Raw genomic sequence first — 6,000 nt, forward strand, 5'->3', positions numbered from 1 at the left:
ATATTAGTAACAACTTTATTCATGATGGCCCCAAACTGGAAACAATCCCAATGTCTTTCAATAGGTAAATGGTTAAACCAACTGTGGTACATCCATACTATGGACTATTACTCAGCACTAAAAAGGAATGAACTCTTGATAAGTGCAATACAGATGACCTCAAGAGAATTACGCCAATCTTAAAAGGTTATATCCTATATGATCTCATTTATAAAGCATTCTTGAAACGACACAGTTATAGAGATGGAGAGGAGATTAGTGATTGCCAGGGGTTCAGGCAGGGAGGGGAGAAGGACAGGGAGAAGAAGAGGTGAGTATGGCTGTGAAAGGGTAGCATGAGAGATCCCAGAGGTGATGAAACTGTTCTCTATCTTGAAATGGTGATGGTTACGTGAATCTACACACGTGAAAACATTTTATAGAATTAAGTATACACAAATGAATGCATGTAAAACTGGTGAAATAAGGAGGTCAGTTAATTACATCAATGTCAATTTCCAGGGTGTGATATTGTATTGCAGTTATGAAAGATGTTACCATTGGACAGATAGACGAAGGGTACGTGAGATCTCTGTATTATTTCTTACAACTGCATGTGAATCTACAACTATCTCAAAATAAAAAGTTGAATTAAAGGGAAAAAAATGAGGTTACATTTCCAAAAGAAAATTTGTATTGTGCGCCAGGAACCGTGTGGGAAGGGTACTGCTTCTATCTACTGATCATCATGTATCACAATCACCCGTTCAAACGCACACACGCACAGATGTATTAGTCACAGAGGTTCTTACAAATGGACATAGGAAAGGAAATTTAGAATTGTTCCTCTGGGCATAACTAATAAGGTAATAAAGGGAACTGCAAATGAATTGGAGCAAAAAATCTTTGCATGTTTCATAAAGCTTTCCTGATCCAGCCTTTTGTACAATGGCCCCCTAATGAGGAAGGAGCGATTAGTGTGCCATGAGATGTGTAATGTGGCAGTTTGAGCAGCTCCCTGAGTCTGGCTGTGGTGCTGGCAGTCTTTGTGCCCAATCTGGACTCCCTGAAGTGCTTTGGCTTTATTTCCTTTTGTTTCTTGCTTCTTAATGGAGGTTACACTGAGTGGGAAGGAAGTCCCGAGTTGAATGTATAATCACCATGGGAACAGAGGCCACAATCAGTCCCTGGGAATGTAGCTCATGGCCCCCACATCACTATTGTCAAAGTCCTTCTTATGCACTTTTCTATGTTTTGAATGCTTCTGAGTTTGAGTGAATGCCTGTGTGTATAATACTTATAGGTTACCTGGTTTATCCTTGAGGGCAGAGGCAGAAGAAAATGCAGGGCACTTTATACAAACAACTTCACATTCCTCAAACTTCTGGTTTGTGTTTATTAGCTAGGAATCAACTGTAATCAAGTGTAGTAGAGGAAAAGTAATTTCTGAAAAATCTGAACTCCCACTTACCTCCATTCAGGCCACCATTTCTCTTCTATAGGAGACTAAGTCCAGCATTTATGATGCTAGCAAAATGTGACTTTCTGTCTTCCTCACCTTCATTTCCTCCTGGTCTAGATGACCCCAAATTGTGATGATCTTTGCTCACCCAGGGGTCTTTCTGGGACTCTTCAATCATGAATTGCCTCCTCATCTTGTTCTTCTCCATTGATTCTCCACTCAGTGCTCCTTGACTCACGCTGGATTGATATGTACCGAAAGTTTCTGCCCCTGGGCTCTATGCACTCCACAGACAGTCCTTCCTAGAGACTGTCTTTCCTGTAGTGAAGACCTACAGTGCCTTCTAGACAAATATTCTGCTCTAAATGACTCCAGGGGTTACCTTTAGGATAGACTTAAACTTGCTAAATCTTCACGAGAAGACTCCAACAGGCTTGGTAGAGAGGGCTGAAGAAGACAAAATCTAGGATCTAATTTAATGTGCGGAAAGCTTCTATAAAGATCTCAAAACAAATTTGCAAGAGTATGAAATCACCTGAGTCACAAGATGCTATTCTTCAGACACGGGTGTAAGATTCTTCCAGAAGTAAGAATTGAACCTATTTTCAACATTTGCTCAGTTATCTCGTATCTGAGAAAAGAATAGGCAATTCAGAAACTATAGGGATGACGATCTGCCAATTCAGTACTTTAGATTTCCAGGGAGAGAAGCTAGTCATGTCAGTTGGTTATCTATCTACCTGGATCTCCTGTATGCATCCCTCTCTTCTTAACCCTGGCTGATTTTACCAAATTTGTATAGAGATTGCTAATCCTGAAGTAGAATTTAATGATAAAGGTATTTTTTAAAATTCCTACCAAATCCATAAACTGGCATCAAACTCTTTTCTACTGCTCTCTTTTTAGTTTAGTGTGCAGTGGGCAGAATTTTAAGATGACCCCCAGTGACCCGTGTCCTCATATAACCCTCTCCCCATGGAAACTCATTCCTGTAATTAGGTTACATTATATGGCAAAGGTGAAGGGATTTTTTCAGATGGAATTAAAGCACCTAATCAGCTGAGTTTAATTAGCCCTGGGGGGAACTTCACCTAATCAGGTGAGCCCTTTAAAAGGGTAGAGAGGAAAGCCATTCCTCTGCTGGCCTTGAAGGAGTAAGATGTCGGCAGTTCTACAGCCGCAAGGAAATGAATTCTTCCAACAGCCATGTGTACTTGGAAGAGGACCCCAAGCCCCAGATGAGACCCCAGCTCTGACTGACATGTTGGTTGTAGTCTTGTGAGACCCTGGAGCAGAGAACACAGGTAAGCCATGCTCGGCCTCGTAACCCATGGACCCTGTGAGATAATAGATAGATGTTGTTCTAAGCCCCTAAATTTGTGTCAACTTGTTGTGCCGCTGTAGAAAGCTCATACACAATTTAATCCCTAGATGTTTGGTTAGCTGTTGCAGAGTGGCTGTTTCGTTACCTTGCTTTATTGTCAGTCTCTTTCAGTACGCCATATCAGCTAACAGGGGAAGGCAGGAAAAAAAACGCCCCTTAACATCAGGCTCTGAGCCTGTGTTTTGCATACTATAGACAAAAGAGGGGAAATAGTATAAATATAAATTCTTATTTTGATCTTCCATCGAGATATAAAACTTTCCCCATTGCAGACAATTCATTACCAAATTCTGTTGGTTCTACGTTCAAAATATATCCTGAGTCCATTTTTTCCTTTCAATCCCCATTCCACCCTAGTGGAAACCACCGTCCCTCATAGCCCAGATGAGTATAAACCAGCCTCCTATCGAGTTTCCCAACATCTTCCCTTTCCCTCTTCTCACTCTTTCCTGACCAGTCCAAGGAGCTATGAAAATACTGGGGGGGAGGACTATGTCTCTTCCCCACTTAAAGCCTTTCAATGGTTTTTCATTGTTCTTAGGATAAAATCCAAAATGACTCGGGTTCTCCCCAAAATAATCTTGATCCGCTTTCCTCTACAGTACAATTCTCCAGCCCTGGTGATCTTTTTGTTTTTCATTAGGCACATGTCATCTCTTGAGCCTGGAATACACTTTCTTGGCTAATTCTCACTCATCCTTCAAGTCTTAGCTCAAAACTCACTTTAGAGAAGCCTCCCCAGACGCTCTGTAGCAGATGCTATTGAAGCCCCGCCTCATCGCCTGTACCCAGGTAGTGAACGTTCCTTAGCCACTACAGGTGTGGCTGCTGCTAACTGCTCACACCTGCACCTTTCTATAGAGAATTGCCTTTGGCTGATGGGAGCTGCCTGGATGAAAGATGCCTAGGAGGTTATTCTCCCCGAAGAGGGCGGCCTTAACCAATTATTAAGTGATATGGGGGTAAAACAGCTCAGTCCTCTTGCCTCTGAGACAAATTTGGTTCTGAAAGGAAGCTTCAGAGCTCCTGGTAGGGTCAGGCTGAGGCTAGAGTTCTCCTGAAACCCATCTTTACCCAGATTCCCCCCACCGCCCCTCCTCACTCTGCTGCTGTCAGTCCCTTAGAGGCCTCTCCAGAAAGCACTCTCTGAATGAATCATTTGCACAAGTGTCCCCACTTCAGGTTCTACTTCTAGAGAACTTGCCCCAAGATGCTCGCAATAGAAATGACATTCGTTACTGTCTCACATGTACCTCCTCTTTTCCTTCACTGCACTTTTCACAAAGAGCGATTTTATATTTGTTTGTGGGTTGAGTAATTTCACCTGCTTCCCTGTTAGCCATGATCTCTGTGAGGGTGGAGACCATGCCTGTTTCACCTACCTCTCCATCCCCAGCAGTAGCACCATGTCCAGTACCATGGGGGAGCTCATAAGTTGTTGAATAGCTGAATGAATGTGTGACTGTGGTGTCTGTCTTCAAGATGATTGTAGCTGGCAGTGGATATAATGCATACATTGTACCTTAGACCACGCCTTGGAAGTTCTGTGGTGCTCCTTTATGTGCTTCTAAGTGGAAGCACTGAGAAAACTAGGCTTCATTCATTTACATTCTTGCCTCTTGAGGAGGAGGGTGGTGGGGGGAGAAAGTAGAATGGCAAGTGGTGGTGTTTCTTTATTCACACGAGAGAGACGAGAAAACTGAGGTTCAAGGGGATTAGGCCACTTGCCAAGGCACAACATGAATCAAAGTCTGAACTGGGAACCTAATCTAGGGATTTCTGACTCTAAAACGCATGCTTTCCTCCTCCTAGGTTTTCCTTCTCTCTCAACCTACTAACTTATTAAATTATCTTGGAGCAAATATAAGTAAAAGTTTAAATACATGGACTTCTTTGAGTTAATGTCAAAACTAGATATAAATCTTAAAATACTGTTAGTCTTATAAACTACCATTAGTCAATATGTGATATTGTATTGAACACCTATAATGTGTTAAACTTTGATCTCACCATGACTAAAAAGGGAAATTGATTGGAGATGATTTTTAAAAATTAAAGTACAGTTGATTTACAGTATTGTGTTGGTTTCAGGTTTACAGCAAAAGTGATTCAGTTATGTATATATATTTCAGACTCTTTTCCATTATAGGTTATTACAAGATATTGAATATAGGTCCCTGTCCTATATGGTAAATCCTTGTTGTTCATCTGTTTTATGTGTAGCAGTGTGTGTCTGTTAACCCTATACTCCTAATTATCCCTCCCCATCCCTTTCCCTTTTGGTAACCATAAGTTTGTTTTTTATGTCTGTGAGTCTGTTTCTGTTTTGTATACAGATTCATTTGTGTTACTTTTTAGATTCCACATATAAGTGATGTTACATGTAAGTGATTATCATATGTTTGTCTTTATCTGACTCACTTCCCTTAGTGTGATATTCTCTAGGTCCATCCATATTGCTGCAAATGGCCATATTTCATTCTTTTTTTGTGGCTGAGTAATATTACATTGTATATATATGCCACATCGTCTTTGTAATTCAAGCTGATTTTGTTTTTGGATTTCTTGCTGGCCTAGTTGTTCTAGGGTCACCTGATGGAATAAAGTGTACCTGTGTTTCAGGGACTGGAACAATAGCTTCTGTATCTGCAGTTTCACCTCCCTCAAAGCCATCCTTAACCCCAGAGTTTACAATGACTCTTTTTTCTTTTTTATTGAAGTAGAGTTGATTTACAGTGCTGTGCCAATCTCTGCTGTACAGCAAAGCCACTCAGGTGTACACATGTATATGTTCTTTTTTTTACATTCTTTTCCACTATGGTTAATCCCAGGAGATTGGATATAGTTCCCTATGCTATACAGTAGGACCTTGTTGTTTATCCATTCTAAATGTAAGTTTGCAACCCCAAACTCTCAGTCCATCCCTCTTGCTCCCTGCCTCCCCCTTGGCAACCACAAGTCTGTTCTCTATGTCTATGAGTCTGTTTCTGTTTTGTAGATAGTTTCGTTTGTGCCATATTTTAGTTTCATATCATTTAGGTATCATATGGTATCTGTCTTTGTCTCTCTGACTTCACTTAGTATGATAATCTCTAGGTCCATCCATGTTGCTGCAAATGGCATTATTTCGTTCCTTTTTGTGGCTGGGTAATATTCCATTGTAGATATGTACCCC

This window comes from Phocoena phocoena, chromosome 9 (assembly GCF_963924675.1).
Source record: "Phocoena phocoena chromosome 9, mPhoPho1.1, whole genome shotgun sequence".
NCBI lineage: Eukaryota > Metazoa > Chordata > Mammalia > Artiodactyla > Phocoenidae > Phocoena > Phocoena phocoena.